The sequence below is a fragment of the Narcine bancroftii genome, chromosome 7 (genome assembly GCF_036971445.1).
Source record: "Narcine bancroftii isolate sNarBan1 chromosome 7, sNarBan1.hap1, whole genome shotgun sequence".
NCBI classification, from domain to species: Eukaryota; Metazoa; Chordata; class Chondrichthyes; order Torpediniformes; family Narcinidae; genus Narcine; species Narcine bancroftii.
In genome coordinates this window covers 162267397-162287186 of record NC_091475.1, presented here as the reverse complement: position 1 = coordinate 162287186, position 19790 = coordinate 162267397, and the positions used below count along the sequence as shown (strand labels likewise).

Below are 19790 nucleotides of genomic sequence, written 5' to 3'. Positions count from 1 at the left end.
CCTGGAGCCAACACACTGATGGAATCGTGAAGAAAGCACATCAGCATCTCTAATTCCTCAGGAGTTTGTGGAGGTTTTGTATGACACCAGAAACCTAGATGTGTGGTGACAAGTGTGCTGACTGGCAGTATCACAGTCTGGTATGGGACACCAATACCTTGAAGCATAAAGCCCTGAAAAGGATAGTGGACTCAGCCCAAGACATCACAGGCAAATTCCTCCCCACCATCGAGAACATACAGAGAACACTGCTGTCGGAGAGCAGCAGCAATCATCAAGGATCCACACACTCTATTCTCGCTGCTACCATAAGGAAAGAGGCATAGGTGCACCACCAGGTTCAGGAACAGCTGCTACCCCTCCACCATCAGTCTCATCAACAACAAACTCAATTAGGGACACATTTAAGGACTCTGACTTTTGGACTTTATTGTTTTTTCCCCTCTCTGAAATGTATAGTTGGTTACTTGTGTACAGTGTTTTTTTTGCACTACCAATATAACAGGTAATTCTGCCTGGCCAACAGGAAAAAGAATCTCAGGGTTGTATGTTGTCATGTATGCTCTGAATCTGGTGGTCCTGGAGTAGTTTATGGTTTGAGCTTCAAAATTATGACAGCTGTTGGAATAAAAACTGTTCTTGAATCAAGAGGAGCTTTTTGTATCTTAAGAAATAGGAGCCGGAGGGAGGAGTCACGCGATGGAGTAGTGGCCGGACGGTGAACTCCAGCCCTCTCCAGAAAAGTCGGGAAAAACAAGAGAAAACACAAAGGCACAGAAATAAAAGTTACAGAAAAGTGAGTATAAAGGAGGAAAGAAGATGGCGACAAAAAAAGAAAAGTCGAAAGCAACGGTAAGAAGAGAGGAAGAGAAGACAAAGGAGGAAAAAGGTGAAGGCCTTACCTGTCCGAAGAGGCCCGCTGCGGAGAGAGAAACCCGCTCCCTCAGGTCGGTAAATAATGGACTACAAAAATGGCTCGCAGAGCCGAGTAAAAGTGCGCAACCGCGCATGCGTGAAGTATGCGAATGAAAAAAAAACACACCGACGGGAGGGGGGACCAGCTGGGGAGTCGATCTCCACAGCCGGCAACGACAGCTGCAGAACACCTGCAGCAAGAAGAGACCACAGAAGACAACAGAAACAAGAAAGAAGAGGAGGAAAGGGCAACAAAGAAACAACAGATGGCCAACCCAGAGGAAGAAGAAGAGGAAGAGTATGGTGAAATAGAAGAAGAAAAGAGAGGCAAGGTAAAGGATATACTTGCTCTTATTAGAGGATACATGGAATCATTTAAAGAATGGCAAACACAGGAATTTAAGGATTTAAGAAAAAGAATAAACAACACAGAAGAGAAAATAAATAAAATGGAGATGACCTTAACAGAAATGGGAAAGAAAATGGACAAGATGGAAGAGCGGGCAGTAGCAGCAGAAATGGAGGTAGAAGACTTAAAAAAGAAATTGGAGAAATCTAATAAAAAAACTAAAGAGACACAAGAACTACTAGCTCAAAAAATAGATACAATGGAAAACCATAACAGAAGAAATAACATTAAGATAGTGGGCCTTAAGGAAGATGAAGAAGGCAAGAATATGAGGGAGTTTATAAAAGAGTGGATCCCTAAGACCCTAGGATGTCCAGAACTACAGCAAAAATTGGAAATAGAAAGGGCACATAGAGTATTGGCCTCTAAACCACAACCACAACAAAAACCAAGATCTATTGTAGTAAAATTCCTAAGATATACTACAAGAGAAAAGGTACTGGAGAAGACAATGGAAAAAGTAAGAGAGGGCAACAAACCACTGGAGTATAAAGGGCAAAAAATCTTCATTTATCCAGATATAAGTTTTGAACTCCTAAAGAAGAGAAAAGAGTTCAATACAGCAAAGGCGATTTTATGGAAGAAAGGGTATAAATTTATACTAAAGCATCCAGCGGTATTGAAAATATTTATTCCAGGACAACAAAACAGACTATTCTCGGATCCAGAAGAAGCACGAAAATTTGCAGAACAATTACAAAAATAGACTGAGGGAGGAAGACGGGTAATGAGAGTTAAGATGATCACGATTGATATGTATGTGGGTAAAGACAAAAATAGACTGAGGGATGAAGACGGGTAATGAGAGTAAAAATGATCACGATTGATATGTATGCGGGTAAAGAGGTATAAGAGTGAATAGAGACAAGGAGCATACGTGAATGTATCTGTACTTAGAGGAAAATATAGATAGTATAGACAAGAATTAATAAGGGAAGGTAATGGAATAGAGAGAATAAGGAGGGAATTAAAAGAGTGACCTTTGTGACATATGAAAAGTGAAATCTTTTCTGGGGGAGGCGGGGTGGGGGGAAATAGCGGTCACTGCAAAATCAGTTGACGCTTGCGAGTGGATTCGCAAATCCAAATGGAGAGGGGAGATGTGGTTGTCCGACAAGGGATAAAGGACAACTCAGGAGGTGAATGGGAGATTGGGAATAAATAAGATAGAAATAGGAGAATAAGGAAAATGTTGGATGTTGTAGGAATGTTGTCTTATAAAGAGTTGAAAATAAGAAAACAGAAATGGAAAAGGAGGAAAGGTAATGATGGAAAAACGGAAAGAGAAGATAAACAAAATATAAAAGGGCTACGCTGAACTATATGTCTTTAAATATTAATGGAATACATAACCAAATTAAAAGGAATAAACTACCAAATTTAAATGAATAAATGTATTCCATTAGAAAAAATAACATATTGGTTAAGAAATAATATTGAAATATTCGAACAAGTATAGGAGCCTTACATTAAATACAATAGCGAAAACCTACCGGGGACAAACATTACCTAAGTTGATGGAAGGAGAAGGAAAGAAAAGAATGGACTCAGTAGAATTTCTGGTGTAATTTTGTTGAATGACAACATTGTCTGACTGGATTAATGCAACCTAGATTGTATACCTAAAATGGATGAGAGGGGGGGTGGGGGGGTGGTTTGGGAGGAAAGGGGGGGGGGAGAAAAAGTCACTGTATATGTGTGAAAAAGAAATTGTGTATATCATGGCTAATGTGATTTATGGTGTGAAAAATAAAAAAATTAAAAAAAAAAAAAAAAAAAAGAAATAGGAGCCGGAGTATGCCATCTGGGTAGTGTGGATCTAGCCATTTAACAAGATCATGGCTGATCTGGCCACAGACTCGGATCCACTTACCTGCTTTTTCCCATTACCCTCAATTCCCCTACAATGCATAAATCTTGTCCTTTAGACAATTTCATATATTCACTGCCCTCTGGGAAAAGCAGTTCCTCCTCATCTCCATCCTAAATCTACTCCCCAATACCCTGAGATATATCTCCAAGTTCTAACTAATTTCACTTACTAATGGAAACAATCTTCCTGCCTTTCTGTTATCTTTTTCGCCTCTATAAAATCACCTCTCATTCATTTGAATTCCAGCAAGTATTGGCCCAGACAACTCAATCTCTCCTCACAGGCTAACACCCTAATCTCCAGAATCACCTCCTTTCTCCAAGCCAGTTTTAAATCTGATTATGATTCCATGCAATACATCCTTGCAGATTAGTTTATTAAATGGGGTTCTGTCAAAGGCCTTGTTAAAATCCAGATAGACAATGCCCAATACCTTCATCAGTTCTCCCAGGTTACTTTGTACTATTTATTATGTTTCCATATTTATGAATTCTTTGGCTTGGCTTCGCGGACGAAGATTTATGGAGGGGATACAATGTCCACGTCAGTTGCAGGCTCGTTTGTGGCTGACAAGTCCTATTACATTATTACAAAATTATCTGGGAATGACTCAGTTCCTAAATAAATGGTTAAAAACAAGATTTTAAAACCACATACAAGTTTAACTATTTCTACCACCAAAAAAATAAGGACATATTCAACTAATGCAGCGGTTTTTCCTGTTACATTCTGCCGACGTTGCCATAAGTATATAGCAGGAATGGCTAAACCGTGAGCCACATTTGGCTCGTTGACATCAATGTGCAGCTCGCAGAGGTACTTTGACTGTGTAGTGTTAATGGGTGTGACTTCCGATCATGCAATTGTAGTGTCTGGCTGCGTTGCAGGCAGTGGAATTAACAGAACACAAGTGTGATTCAGGCAGCCCATCCATCCAGAGCTCCCAACGGCCTAGCCACCCGCCCATCCAGAGCTCCCAGGGGCCTGGCCACCCGCCCATCCAGAGCTCCCGGGGGCCTGGCCACCTGCCCATCCAGAGCTCCCGGGGGCCTGGCCACCCACCCATCCAGAGCACCTGGGGGCCTGGCCACCTGCCCATCCAGAGCACCCGGGGACCTGGCCACCTGCCCATCCAGAGCTCCCAGGGGCCTGGCCACCTGCCCATCCAGAACTCCCAGGGACCCAGCTTCTCACCCATTAGAGCTCCCAACATCCTGACCTTAAACTCCCGCATAAGCCCCAGCCACCCCCCCCCCCCATTGGAGCTCCCAACATCTGGAATGTGAACTTACCACTCAAGTCCCGGCCGGTCACCCATCCGAGCTCCTGACGCCTTGAACGACTCAGGTACTATGGTCAAAAGTTGTGTGTGTGTAATAATTTTACTTTAAAAATTGGTCCACAAAATTCAACTACTGTGCGCATTTTGATTATTGAAACCAATAAAATTTAGCAGTTTAAAAACTACATACATGAATATTATTACATACATGTATTTCTTAATATTTATCCAAAGTCTTTGTATCAAAATGAGCATGTAAGAGTGAAAACATTTATGTAATATTTCTTCATGTCTCACAGCTCTCAAACATCTGAAGTTTATGGTGTGTGTCTCTTGCCTTAAGCAAGTTTGGCCACCCTGGCATCTTGGACATACAAAGGACTGAAAAATAACGATCACAGCTATTTTGTTAGCATGAAAAGATCATTAATTGAATGCAAAATGTTTTAATTATGAACTTAAAATATAAAAATATTTGATTCATGAAATTATTTTTGGGAGAAAATTATTTCTACTGTGATGCTTGCATTTTGCACTCTCTCTCGTTCTTATTAGTTTTGCAATTTATTGGTGTTAAATATCTCACATTCCAAAGTGAATTTGATCATTTGAAGTATAATTTCATCCCATCTGGTTTACAAATGTGGTGTTCAAGACTGAAAACTGTCTGTGGCAAACAAGAATAATTGCCAATCCCTCAGGTCACAGAACATTGCAACAGTAGATTGTACAAGTTGGGTATTCTGACAAGGCTTCAATGTCATCACTCACCTGCCATTATTGTCAATCCATCTGCACTAGACAGGACATGTCAGGAATGCCTGACAGAAGACTACCCAAGGACATCTTGTACGGCCAACTGTCCAGTGGTACCCAAAAATGAGGAGGCCAATAATTATGGTACAAGGATATTCTGCACAGGAGCATTAAGAAAGATGATATTACAGGAATATTGGCTTCAAAATAACTCCAAACAGTAATTTGTTCAATAAGCCAGAAAGCAGCTTTGAAATATTGAAACACCAGAGTTGCTCGTGGCACATTTTTGTTGGCACAAAACAGGGTGGCATATTCTGCTTTAATAGTGGAATAGATGGTTTAATTTGTTTTTATATCGCAAAACTCTTATTGTAAGAATAACTGAGCAAAGGTGCCTCAGTTGTTGATTGTTACATGATTTACCATGAGACTGTTGATTGGAGTTATTTTGAAGCCAATATTCCTGTATGGATGTTGACCTGGCTCAACATCGCTCACAGTGGAGGGACACAATCAGAAAAGGTGTTGAAGCTACTGAGAACAAGCTCGGAAAGGCACAGGAAGCACCACAATAGAGCTTCTGCCCCTGCTACCCCTCCAGGCCTCACCTGCCAAGTATGTGGCAACCAGTGCCTGTCAAGGATCGACCTGTACACCCACTCCAGAACGCACATATCAAACCCCACAAACCAAATGAAAGGAACCATCATCTTTCTACAGGATGCTAGCCAGAAGAAGAAAGTGGGAAACTTTTTTATAAATAATGATGCTCCATTAAGCTGAAAGGTACTGTAGCAACTGGTAAAATAAAGCAATGGAAGCACAGATCAATACTTTTTTCAGGTAACATTTATATTAAAGTGTAAATAATAGAACTAAATTTAAAAGTGCTGTCATAAAAGCATCAAATCCCTTTTGTTATTTATATGATTTATGAGTTGTGTTGCATTATTCTTCAGCAATTTTTCAGTGTAGTGAACATTTCCAAAGAAAGTAGTGTGCAAGGGTGATGGATTTTTTTCATTCTTGTCATTGATTAGATTTCTTGGAGATTGAGAGCCAAGGATTCTCTTTGTAATGAGTCTTCAAAGTTGGGTGGGGTACAGAAATGCACATCACAGCCATGTTGAGTTAGCAAGTTGAAAATTAGCATGCTTAATTTTACTTTTTCCCTTCTGGGTTTAGACCAATGCTGTAGATGTTAAATTTGTCAGAGAATATATTCTTAGTACTACATACATAAATGTAGAACACCACATTTGTAAACCAGATGGGATGAAATTATACTTCAAATGATCAACAGTAATTTGTTCAATAAGTCAGAAAGCAGCTTTGAAATATTGAAATACCAGAGTTGCTCGTGGCACATTTTTGTTGGCACAAAACAGGGTGGCATATTCTGCTTTAAGAGTGGAATAGATGGTTTAATTTGTTTTAATATCGCAAAACTCTTATTGTAAGAATAACTGAGCAAAGGTGCCTCAGTTGTTGATTGTTACATGATTTACCATGAGACTGTTGATTGGAGTTATTTTGAAGCCAATATTCCCCATAAAACAGAAATTTCACCCCATATTTCTGCATGAAATATGGGAGCAGTACGATGGTTTGTTGGAAATTTATTTACGCTGCTACAGCGCCTTGTAAGCAAATTGCTTATAATACAATGAGATAAAATGACTTACGTGGGCAACACAAGTCCAATTAAGACTATATATAAAAACTTGTGTGGTAGCAAAAGGTAATTTGCAAAAGTAATAGTTAACATCCAAGGGTATATATCCACAGCAAGGTGCATATCAAAGCTTGAAAGGAGATCTGGAAGGGATAGAAAAGGGAAAGCAAATAAAATCCAAGTAGTATTTAGCCAAGGAATAAGAGCAGAAATGAAATGCAGAAGTTGCAACATATAAAGTGCCAGAATAAACATGACAAAAAAAGGAGACAGTAAGGTCAGAGCATATCAGAAAGGCAAATGGCACACCAAAACGAAGAGTGAAGGTAAACTCTCTCAGGCCATGGAGAAAAGGAAATTAAGTCACCGAATCCTGAAAACCAATGCATGATCTCCAGTGAGAGCCATGAAATGCCATTCCTGTTACCCATCTACATCATATCCGGGGTTATGTTAAATCCAAGATGCTATTGAAATTTTAAAAGGAAACAATCCTAAAAATGTTAAATAAATATTGAATTAGACTTGGTATTATAACATGAAATTTGACATTGATATTTCTCTCAATTAATTCTGTAATCAAAATGTTGCTTCCTATTTCACTCATTACTCTCTTCCTGCAAGATTAGGGTACACAATCCTTTATTCAGAAACCTTGGGGGGGGGGGGGGGAAACAGTGTGTTCTGAATTTTGGATTTTTCTGGATTTCGGAAAGCCAGATTTAAGCTCACCCAAATTGTACTGCTCTCTCCCCCACCCTCGCCCGCCCAACTCGCGCTGCCAGTGTTCCCCCTTGCCCGCCCGAGTCGCGCTGCCGGTCTCTCGCCTGCCCAAGTCACGTGCTGGTCTCTCTCTCTCGCCCGCCTGACTTGTGCTGCCAGTCTCTCCCCCTCACCCGCCCGACTCATGCTGCCATCTCTTTCCCCACTTACCAGATTTTGGAGCTTTACAGATTTTAGATGTCCGGATAAAGGATTGTGTACCTGTACCTGATGCATTCTATAACCATGTATCAATGTACTTAATTTTTATTCTGTGTTTAGACCAAAGGCACTCAGAGAGAAGTGGATACAAAACCATACTGGCATAAGAAAGGTTTGGAGACCAAGAGCAGGGAACTAGTGCAGGATGACCAAAATATCATGCTAATATTGTGTTATACATTCTCATTTGCTCAATATCAAGAGCTATGTTGCAGCTAAGTAAAAAATCAATAGCTCTTTTTACACTTGCATGTGATCCCACAAATTAATGAGCAATTGGTCTTTAAAGTTTCTAGTGTGAATGCAAAATCAGCTCAACGCTGGGAATTGACTACCTTGACCCCTAGTACAATCCCCGGTGTCTGCAGACACGGACATTGCAATCAGGCAAGTGTGAAATGGGCAATTGCATTGTGGGATTGAAAAGACCCAAGTTTTTGCGTGAGTGCAGAAACGTGAAGGAAGATTAAGATGAAGATACAAACCTTACTGTGGGAAATTGCAGTGGGAGAGTAAGAGGAAATAAATAGCAATAAATAGCAAAAGCAGACCATTTTTAAACAGCGTGGGAAAGTTGGTAGCATGATAGCGCACAATTTATAACGACTTTGAGAAAAAACAATGGCGGGCCTGACTTCCCAAAATTCCATGTGGCAGAGAAACACCTCCATGCATAAAACCCTTACTCTGCTGCACAGAATTCTGGGAGGGAAGGTCCACCATTGCTTTCCCCATGGTATTTCTAATTTGTATGCAATTGTGCTACCAACTTTCACACACTATATAAATTGTGCACTATTGTGCTACACTCTCCCAACCTGTTTAAATTGTGCGCAATAGTGTCACCATCTCATGCTGTATAAATTGTGCGCTAAAGCGCTACCAACTTTCCCACCCTGTTAAAAAATTGTCTGCTATCGCTGTTCATTGCCAGCACTTTCCTATGGTCCTTTATAAAGGTTTATATAGGTCGGCACAACAACAACAGGGGCTGAAGGGCTCATACTGTGTGGTACATAAAGCTTAATTATGTTATAATTTGGCATGATTAACTTTGTTCAAATACAAGATTAGGAGTGATCAAGTGTGAAAAATCAAACCCCCATTCCTATCCCAGGACTAGTTAATGTGAAATTGCTCAATATCTACAAACTTTCAGGTAGATGAGATAATTGCAAGGTTTGGTGAAATTTGTATTGTTACGAGCCCAAAGGACCCCAAAACCCAGCAACAATAGACATTCACCAAGACAAGTAGTTTTTAAAACAAAAGTTTTTTTAATCAACTTTAAACATGAAAACAGAATCAAACTTTATCTCTATACTCAACTAACCCAAATTACCCCCTTTTAATTCTAAGCACACGTGTATGTAATGTGTATGTAAATTTAAGAAAAGTTCTTTGGTTCACAGATCAATCTCACTTCTCCTTCTTCCAAGTTCTCTGGATGCAGACAATTCTTATACTGTGCACAGAATTTAACATGTATAAAGTTCACCAGGCTATGGTGCTCGAAAGGTAAATGTTTACCGCTCAGGAAGGTTCTTGTAGGGTTTCCAGAGAGAGATTTGTTGTTCCAGGATTTCCACAACTGAGGTACCACCATTAGTCACCTCAAGGTCTCGCTGATTAAACTTGCCCCATCAGGGTTTTCCAGATGGTAACCTCTTTCTTCAGGCTACCACCAGAGTTCCGTTCCTCTTATTCTAAGAGAAATATCAGACAGATAGCACTTCCAGCCATCCACTGCTCTGGAACTTGGTTGGTTTGGCTTGGTTCAGCCATGACTGTTCAGTCTCTTTTCAGTGTCACCCACACTAGCTGAGAGGGTTTCTTTTCTCTCCCTCTCTCTTTTCAACTGAACTGCCAGAAAGCCCTCTCTCACTTGCAAAACCCCCACCTTCTTCAGCAAACAACAGGAGTTCTTCTCCTTGGCTATGATGTTGTCTTAGATAAACAAAACACAGGAGTGACCTTTCTGTGCCCTTAAAAAGAGCTTCCAACAGCCAGTGTCTCCAGTCCACTCATTTTATGACATCAGTTCAATTAGTTCCTACTTGTGATGTGTGCACAACATTCTCCATAGATCCTGCAATGTTATTGAATATGAATTCTTCAGTCTTTCAAATAAGATCTGTTTTAAAATGTGTGTCTGTACGTAACCCACTAATCTTACCAAAATCCCAAATATCTATAATCCATTACAGTATCTTTGCTCTTGTTTTAAAATGGAGCAAAGTGGAGAGTGTTGGCTGTTAATTGTAATTTTTTTTTTAAGAAGTTCATTTTAAAAATGAAATCATAACCAAATTACTGAAAATTCAAGTTAACTTTAACCAACAACTTTAAAATTTCCTTGCAAAAATGTATTCAATGAAAATTTTACTGACAGGCATACTTTTCTTAAAAATACTTAATTTGCTGAAAATTATATTGTAAGTCTCCAATCAAGCAATAGACTGCATCAATCCAAGCTTTTCACAAGATGGCTGCAGACAAAGCTCACAAACAAATTGGAACCAATTTCAAAAGAAAAACTGAACTTTGTGTGTATCCTCGAAAGTCGCTGCAAAATTTTTTTTTACATTTGTGCAATATTTGCTGGGAAATTACAAGTAAACTGATCTCGTTCATCCCATCTGTCTTCCAGATGAGTTCCCTATTCAGTTAAAACATCCCTGGAAGGATATGGACACTTTCTCAATACTAAACTATAAAACAGGGAATAGACTTGAATGAGGGCTCTAAGGTGATTCAAAGATGGAACAAATCACTAATCCAAAACTTGCCCTATAAGCTATAAATATAACGCTGGTTTCATGAACCCAACAGTAATAAGACTTAATTTTTAGCATGGCATATATCACCCGACAATCAAAAACCTCTGAAATGTTCAACTGAAGTAAGTAAGGGAATGTGCCTCTTTTATTTTGCTAATGTAAAGTCTGCATCAAGCCAGGCATAGGACTTAATATATTATTTTCTTCTCTGCAATTGATCTAATCAAGTCAGGACAGAGTGTTGCAAAGACAAACTGACCCAAAAATTCCCCACTTTTTCTGTCATTTTTTAAAATTCAGATGTAATTACAGTATATTATTTAAGAAAGGCATGAAAAGAAAACCTCAAAGCTACACTTGCGTCCCACTAAATTGGCCATTCAGTGTCCTGGGATAGGAATGGGGGTTTGGCTTTTCACACTTGACCACTCCTAATTGGGTCACTGAATGCTTTCACACTTGCAAGGAGCCATCCCCAGGTTTAGGACTATTCTACCTTCTACCGGTGACGTCATGACACATCAAGCGATGGTGGACCTACCCTAAACCCTGATCAATGTATTACAATCATATATTCAAACAAATTTAATCTGCCTAATTATAACATAATTAAGCTTTATGCACAGCATAGTATGAGCCCTTCAGCCCATTGTTGTTGTGCCAACCTATATAAATCTTTATCAGGGACTGTGGGAAAGTGCTAGCAATAGCAGACAATTTTTAAACATGGTGGGAAAGATTGTAGCACTATAGCACGCAACTTATACGGTGTGGGAAAGTTTGTATCGCTACAGTACACAATTTATATAGCGTGGGAAAGTCGGTAGCACTATCACGTACAATTTATAAATACCGTGGGAAAAAGCAACGGCGGACATACCCTCCCAGAATTCTGTGTGGCAGAGAAAGCTAATTCTGAAATATTTGGTCTTTTCTTGAAAATATGCTGCCGGTTCTGATGTCACCTCTTCTAGTCTGTTCGACAATGCGATTCAATTATTTATTGTCAATTCTAATGCATGTAACTTGTGTATCACTTTCAGAAAGAAATGCTTGTTTTTAAATTGAAATAGCTTTATCTATAAAAGTGGCTTTATACTGTGTTTTGAATTTGACATGCATGAATAACCCAAAAAAAAGTGCATTGTGCCTGTAAGCACAGCTGGTGTTTGAGATGGCTTTCCATGGTTGCACTTCCCAAATCTTTCATTTTTTCAGTAGCTTTGAGGATTATTTTAAGTAGCTATCCATAAATTTTCACATCATCAACTATTCAATATAAAATTATCTCCAGAAAGAGAATGCTAGAAATTCTTTGCTTTTCAGGCAGCATCTGTGGAGGGAGAGAAACGTCTGTTTTAAATCACTAATTTTTTGATTCATTTTTCACTTAATTGAGCATTAATAATGAGGGTCCTTAATCTAGATCGCTTCACCCGAACCTTGGGTACATGTTAAAGATCTCGTTGCACTATTTCAAAGAAAGCTAAGGGAGTTATTCCTGGCATCTTGTCCAATATTTATTCCTCCATATTAATTTGCTGGACGTCATCTCACGCTGGGGATTGACGGCCTCGACCCCTAGAACATCCAGCAATGCATTCAGGCAATTACATTGTGGGATTAAAATGACCCAAGTTTTTGCATTACTGCAGGAAAGTGAAGGAAGAAAAGATTAAAATGAAGGTATAAACTTTGCCGTGGGAAAGTCACAACGGGAGAGAGAGAGAAAATAACTAGCAACATTGCACAATTTATAAAGACTGTGGGGAAAAAGCTACCAATGTTCCCATGCTGAATAAATTGTATGTGATAGCACTACCAACTTTCCCACACTTCTGAAGAATATTGTATTGGAATTTAAAACAAAAACAGGACAACTGGATTGACTAATCTTTATTATTATATTTGCTCCATTTTAGCCTGTCAATATATTCCATTAATCCTTACTGATTCATACCCATAACTAGCTTCTCCTCATTGGAAAACTCCACAAGGTTGAAAGCTCCACATTTGCAGACTTGGAATAAATTGTCTCCTGAGTTAGTTATTAATGACTATATTATATTAATTGGCTGTATTGACAATCTCCAAATCTATATAATGGAATTATTTAAAATTTATGATTTTAATCAAAGATTCCAGTAATATGCTTGTAAATTGTTTTGTAATGTGGAAAAGATAAGTAGATCAAGTAATAGTCCAGTCACAGTTTTGTACATTTATCTTGTACATGTTCCCTGTATTTGAGATCTTTTCTGGAAGATCTTTTTAGTGTTGCATTTGCACATTTTCTTGTGTGGCCAGTGGCAGGCAACACAGCACACAAAGTAGAGATGCTTCCTCACCGCTCAGTCCTGACCTGGCCCTGTCAGCCCTTTTCAAACTGGCTAACCTGTAAATTGGCCGTTCAATGAACCGGTTAAAGAAGCCAATTTTGGCATTAACACTGGAACACTGTTGGTTCTCTGCGTTCTTTCACACTCACCACCATACATCCTTGGGGAGAGGGGGTGCCTATCCAACAATAGTGACGTCTCAGTGACACAGAGTGATGGCAGACCTGCCCTCCCAGAATTCTGTGCAGCAGAGAAACCTCTCCATAAGTGCTCTGTACATACATACAGCCCTTTCTTTGCCACATGGAATTCTGGGAGGGCAAGTCTGCCATTGCACGCTCTCTGCGACTTTCCCACAGTCTTTATAAATTGTGTGGCTTTGTGTTTGATTTCCACTACCACTTTCCCACAATCCTTTATAAATTTATAAAGGTTTATATAGGTTGGCACAACAACAGGGTCTGAAGGGCTCCATACTGTACTGTTCATAATGCTTAATTATCTTATAATTTGGGATGATTCATTTTGTTTAATACAAGATAATAATTCATTGATGGGATTTAGTACATTGAATACAAAATTTATACCTTTTTAATCTTTTGTTTCTTTCACTTTCTTGTATTCATGCAAAAACATCATCAACGTCACTACTTTTCCCTGGACAGTCCATATCCCTTTCATACTGGCTAATCGGCACGAAGGTATCAGATGACCCTGGGGATGATATACCCTACCTAGCTGGTCCATCCTCAGGGTGATTTGATGCCCGTGTGCCAATTTGTGAGTGTTCACACTGGCCTTATTGATAAAGTATATTTGCCAGTAATTACTAGAATAAGGTACCAGTGTGAAAGGGGCTTATGTGACATTCTCCCTGTGACTACATGGTTTTCCTCCTAAATCTTAAAGACCTCCTGATTGGTTGGGCAACTGGTCACTTCAAATTGTTAATAATGTGTAGGTAACACATTGATCTGGGTGAAGGTTGACAGCATTGTAGGGAAAAAGTATTGGGGCAGTGGAATTCACCAAAGAGGCAGAGACTTAATGGGGCAAATTGTTCTCCTCTTTAGTCATATAGCAATTTGGAAATAATCATCTATATAAAGTGTACCCATAAATCGCTTTGAATTACTATCCTATTTACATCTTCATTCTTTAAGTGGCCCTTTAATGGTTTCAAAATTCTACTACCTCATAATTATCCAATTATCTCTGCAAACTTTCCTCATTCACTCTAATGGCAACATTATACAATTACATTTATTGCAAAAAAATGGTGGTGCCGCCAGAGTCGCTGTAGTGGTGGTGCCGCTTCAGGTGCAGACGCAGGAAAAGTCGGGAGCAGAGACACAGCTTTGCTCCACACGGTCCTCCTGCCCGGCTCTGATGCCGATAGTTCCATACAGGCTTTAAACGGCCTGTTGAAGCAGCCAGCTGTTTCCGCTAAATCCTACAACCACAGAGGTTTGTGCTCCTATGCTAGGCATCATACCACAAGGGATAACAGACTCTGGGGGAGCAGCAGAGCAGCACAGGGCACCAAAAACTAGGAGTACAATCCCTGTAGATAAACATAAGAGATGATAAAGGATGGTGACCTTGGTAGCTGACCAGCAAGGAGCGTGGAAACTAAAGAACCCACAGAGGCTGCGGGCTGCTGGAGACTAGCTCATGGGACCAGATATTGGAAATGAGATTCAAGAGGGTGCTGAGGACAAGGGCTCCCAAAGACTGCTGAAGGCTTCCTGATTGAATCTGAGGTTTGGATCTGGAGCTTGGGTTGCTTATGGTTTGAACTGGAGTCTGTGTAATTAAGGTAGGGCTTGAGGCGAATTCTCAAGCCCCTTTCACTCTTGCCAGTGATCCTAGGAATTGAACGCCAATCGCCCTTTTTCCAAGTGTGAAAGCAAAATCTGCTCAACACTGGCGTCAGATGACATCATCTCATGCAGAGGACTGCTGGCCTCGACCCCTAATACAGACGCCAGTGTTGAGATCAGCCAAGTGTGAAAGAGGCAATTGCATTGCAGGCACTTCCTATTAAAGGTAGAACAGACCAAACGCCAGGGATAAACCCTTGCAAATGTGAAAACAGTGTCTCAGTTAGGAATGGTCTAGTGTGAAAGGCCAAACCCCCATTTCTATCTCATGACACCGAACAGCCGATTTACTGGGATGCAAGTGTGAAAGGGGGTACAGACATTGAGTGACTCTGAATCGACTCACTTTTGTTTCTTTCTCCTATTGTTAAGGACATAAGTCAATACCTATGACAACTTTGTTTGACTTGCAGCAGACAAAAGTTGAAGTATTCCACGTCTATTATATTGTTAATGCATAATTACGTGACAATAAAACAAACCTTTGAACTTACTCGTTGAAAGGCAGAACAAAAAGGTTTGAAAGATCTTGAAACCTTCATTCCTCAGGATCGTATCTATACAACAGCATCAAGGAGCTGTTATTCAAAATCCCACTGTTTTCAATGTACAATGGCAAAGGGGAAATATGGGTGATCTCACAGCTCAAACCAAACCTGGATTCTCATTCTCTAGCCAATCAGTTAAGAACACAAAAATAGGAATAGGCCATTTAGACTTTTGAATATATGCCACTGCTCAGTAAGATCATCGCTTATCTGTGACCCAATATCAAATATCCACTCAATATCCTTCAACAATACAAAAATAAACTAACAATCAGCATCTGACCTAGCAGTAACTGCAGTTTCCAAAAGAGAGTTCCAAACACCATTACAGAAATTTCCTCTCAAATTATTGGGCTGAATGAAAGATATGCTGGATTTTAGCTTCTGATAATGTAGCTTAAAATTCACTGTTTGTTTCACACCTTTTAGTACCAAAATGAAAGTGGCCAGTAAAATTCTTTGAGTGTAATTAAAGGCAGATGTAAAGTTGCGTACCCCTGCTCTGTAAAACATTCAAGTTTTTGTTAGGAAATGAGGCATTTACTACAATATGCTGTCATTTTCCCAAAATTGCTTTGCCATTCAAAGCAGCCACAAGGATTGAATGACTTGCTGCTCAATGAATAACAATCACCTCCTCTTACTTATACAATTTGCTATAGAACTGAACTCAAATATATGCCAGAAATGCAAAAAAGAAAAGCAGCCTGTCTGCAAATTTGAAAATTTGGAACAGTAATGTCCACATTAACTTGAACAAATATGTGCTAATTTTGGGGAAAATGCAAAAACACACTGCATTTTAATTGTTTTATTTGTATCAATATATCTCTTTCGTATACTAAAAATGTAAAGTGATTATACTTAGAGCTTGCAATTCATCAGCCAAAGAACTGCCTGCCTGCAGAACTGCATAGCAAAATTAAATCCATAGTGGTATAATTTCTAAGTTGAGGCCCACCAAACTTAGATTAAATCAACCGACAATGATTGCACAGGAAACAGGGGATTGTACACAGAAGAAATAAGAATCTGCTGCAATTTTCTTTTGCAAAAGTCATAAATCCTGGTCAGTTAATTCCGAAAAGTAGATCAAAACAATTTTATGATTTGACTGTATTTTAATTTGTTAGGTTAAGAGAACAAAAAGGAGACAAGAAATTGTGAAGTTGCCTCATCAACATCTATCAGATAATTAGCATCTCTGGACTTGGGTACATCAATATTTATTGCATAAACGCAATAAATAAGACAGTTGGCCATCTGGGAAAAAGACGCACATTTAACGGGGGCGGGGGGGGGGGCGGTTTGAAAGAAGTCCTATTGAGGAAGGCACTCTTCAAAAGAAAACAAGCTTTTTTATGTATTTTTGGTGTTACTGTTTGCCTTGCAACTTTTCAAGTGCTCCAAGTTATAGTAGCAGTTTTATTATAGTGAACATTTATATAAATATATTTTTTAAATCTTTTATCTAATTATGAATAGCTCACTATGTTGCTTATTTATGGTCACTCTGCTTATTAATAAATTTCTTCAGTGAACTCTGGCACCCTGCTGACCTAGTAACCACAATGTGCCCCAAAGAAATAATAAAGAAATACTCAGCTCGGGGGGGGGGGGGGGGGGTGGATCTGCAAGTGTCCAGTATCTCATTTTCTTCTTGACACAATACAAGGCAGCATAACCACTGTGAAGTTCAATGGAAAAGGAAACAGACAGGAAAGGTGAAAAAATAAAAAACCAGAAGTTGAAAATGTTCAATAAAAACAAAATACTGGTGCTCAGCATCTGTTAAAGAGGGAAACACAGTTGAATGTAACTGATGGAGAAAAGCAATTTGATCTTAAGTTGCAGAGGATGAAGGGGAGATGGGGAAAACCTTTAATAAAGGTAACCAGTGTTGCTGTGAAGATCATTTGTTTTTAAAAAAAATGTCATCCTGTAAATGGGTGCAATTAAAGAGACAGCTTAAAGAAAGGAATATAAACTAAATGACACAGAGAACAAATGTAAATGAATTGCAGACATGTGGTACAAATTAAGCTGTGACAATGGGAAAAGAAAAACTGAGCTAACATCATAGATGGGCTGACCAAATCCAGAAGGTAAAGGTAAGAATTGAATCTCACAAAAGAAATCAAGGGTCTGTCTCAAAAGGAAGAAAAGAGATGACAATATGAGCAGAAAACAGAAGAAACACAAAACGCAGTGAAATGAAACTGGAAAAGTGGAAGAAAAACTTCGTATGCATTTTTTTCAATACAGAAATGCACTAATTACGAATAAATGACTGTCCCTTACAAAACTTCATTTGCACAGTGAATGAGAAATACAAGTGGCTCAACCCCATACATCACTTTTCCAGTTCCATACCATTACCCAAAAACACATAATCCAAGCTATTGTTGAAACTAATCACCATGGGAGTCGTGCGCTGTGTCAAGTGTTAAACTGAGTGAGCATGGAAGTTCCCAGGGGCTAATTTAAAAGGAGCTCAGCTGGCCAATTTCTACCCTCATTCAACATCACTCCAGGGAAAATTGCCACCAAGTCATTATGCAGGTGTTTGTGGGAATGAGTTGCTACATTTCCTTTACATTTAGTGATTGCAATTCAAAAAGTAGATGAGGGAATTAGTCAAGAGTTTTGATTGTTATGAATTCAGCCCAATGCAACAATCAACTACAACCACTCGTGAAATCACCCATATATATCCCTGTCTCACCCATGCTTCCTACCATTTTCAATACCTTCCTGGAATTCTTGCATTTCACCTCATTTTGGCCACCCCTCCCCCATCCCAAACTGGTCAGACCTTCAACTGCATAGCTCAATAAATTTCACCATTTTAAAACTATTCTATACGTACAAGGCTTAGTTTCATTAATGCAATAGAAATGGGTACCACTGCTAAAATTAGTACTCAATGTCCACCCCCAAATGCCATTGAGAAAGATGCAGCGCTGTCCTCCTCTATGAGCCAGTCCAAATGTTGTTGTTTGCGATTCCTCATTTTCAAAATTACCTACTCAAAATTTATACCCATAAACTTGAATTCTCCCATTTTGTAAGTAATGGATGTCTCACACTGAAATCCAACACCAGGCTCCAGCACAAGTACAGCAAATATCAATTCTCCATTTAAGATGAAAGGATTCCAAAAGAAAAATGCAAATGTACATGCATACTAAAATGGGTCAGGAGGGAGGGAGAAATCATGTGAATGTATTTGCTTTAAAATGCAGCAACAAAATCAATTTGAGAGGAAATAGAAAGAAATTTCAACTGAAAGAAGCCAGAGCTGAAAGCAGGGACTGAAAAGATTAGCACTTACAAATAGTTAGCTTCCCAATTCAACCACACAGGATTTTGAGTAAAGACACTAGGATTGTCCTTAGAAACCCAAGAACTACTTCCAAGGGGACCACCAATACCCCTGAGTGTAAAGCCCTGCAAAAGGTAGTAGTCACAGCCCACAACATCACAGGCAAAAGCTTCCCCACCATGCAGAGAACATCTATGGGAATGTTACCATCAGAGAGCAGTAGCCAGTGCGCACATACACACTCTTTTCACTGTTGCCATCAGGAAAGAGGCAGAGGTGCCTCAAGATTTGCACTACCAGGTTCAGGAACAGCTGCTACCCCTCCACCATCAGACTCCAACAACTAACTCAATCAGGGACTCATTTAAGGACTCTTGCTCTTATTGTTTCCTCTCTGAATTGCACAATTTGTTATTTATTTGTTTGCATGTGCACATCGTGTAATTTTTTTTGCACTACCAATAAATGGTCATTCTGCCTGACCCTCAGGAAAAGGGATCTAATGTCACATTACTAATCTATATGTACTCTGACAATAAATCTGAATCTCATTGTTACTTGGTATCCAAACAGGAAAATAATTCCCCCATCAAAAACTAACCAGGTCTCACGACCAGCTGCAGTAAGGTGCATTTTCTCCAGCTATTCCCCATGCCTCCCAGTTTTATAACCCAAAAACATTAGAGTTGGTGCAAATGGAAATAACAGCAAGTAAAATGATGTTTCCAACAAAAATGGGAAAAATACAAATTATGATAAACTCTCTTGTAGAAATATTAAAACTTAGGATAGTGGAGAAATTTCTTCACGCAGAGAATGGTGACTCTGGAATTATCTACCCCAGATGATTGTAACGGTTCAATTGTTGAGTTCCTGCAAAGCACAAATGAAAAGATTTATGGATATAAAGGAATTAAGGGAGTGCAGGGATATGACCGTGAGAAGGTACATCACTCATTATTTTCTCAGAGGATGACAGAACTGTGCTGTAGACAGACTCCCAGCTTTGGCAACCTAG

The 19790-nt window shown here is 39.3% G+C and overlaps 1 protein-coding gene across 6 annotated transcripts in view; it reads right to left on the bottom strand.

The window, feature by feature from the left end:
* Window positions 1–19790, bottom strand: part of LOC138739298 (mitogen-activated protein kinase kinase kinase kinase 4) — a 307756-nt gene that overhangs the window by 118857 nt on the left and 169109 nt on the right. Inside the window, exon 1 of one of the 6 annotated variants that reach the window (XM_069891077.1) lies at window positions 4490–4520. The exons of the other annotated variants lie outside the window; for them this stretch is intronic. The gene's annotated coding sequence lies outside the window, so the exon portion shown is untranslated. Of the gene's footprint in view, window positions 1–4489; window positions 4521–19790 lie in introns of those variants that run through there. 6 annotated transcript variants of the gene reach the window in all.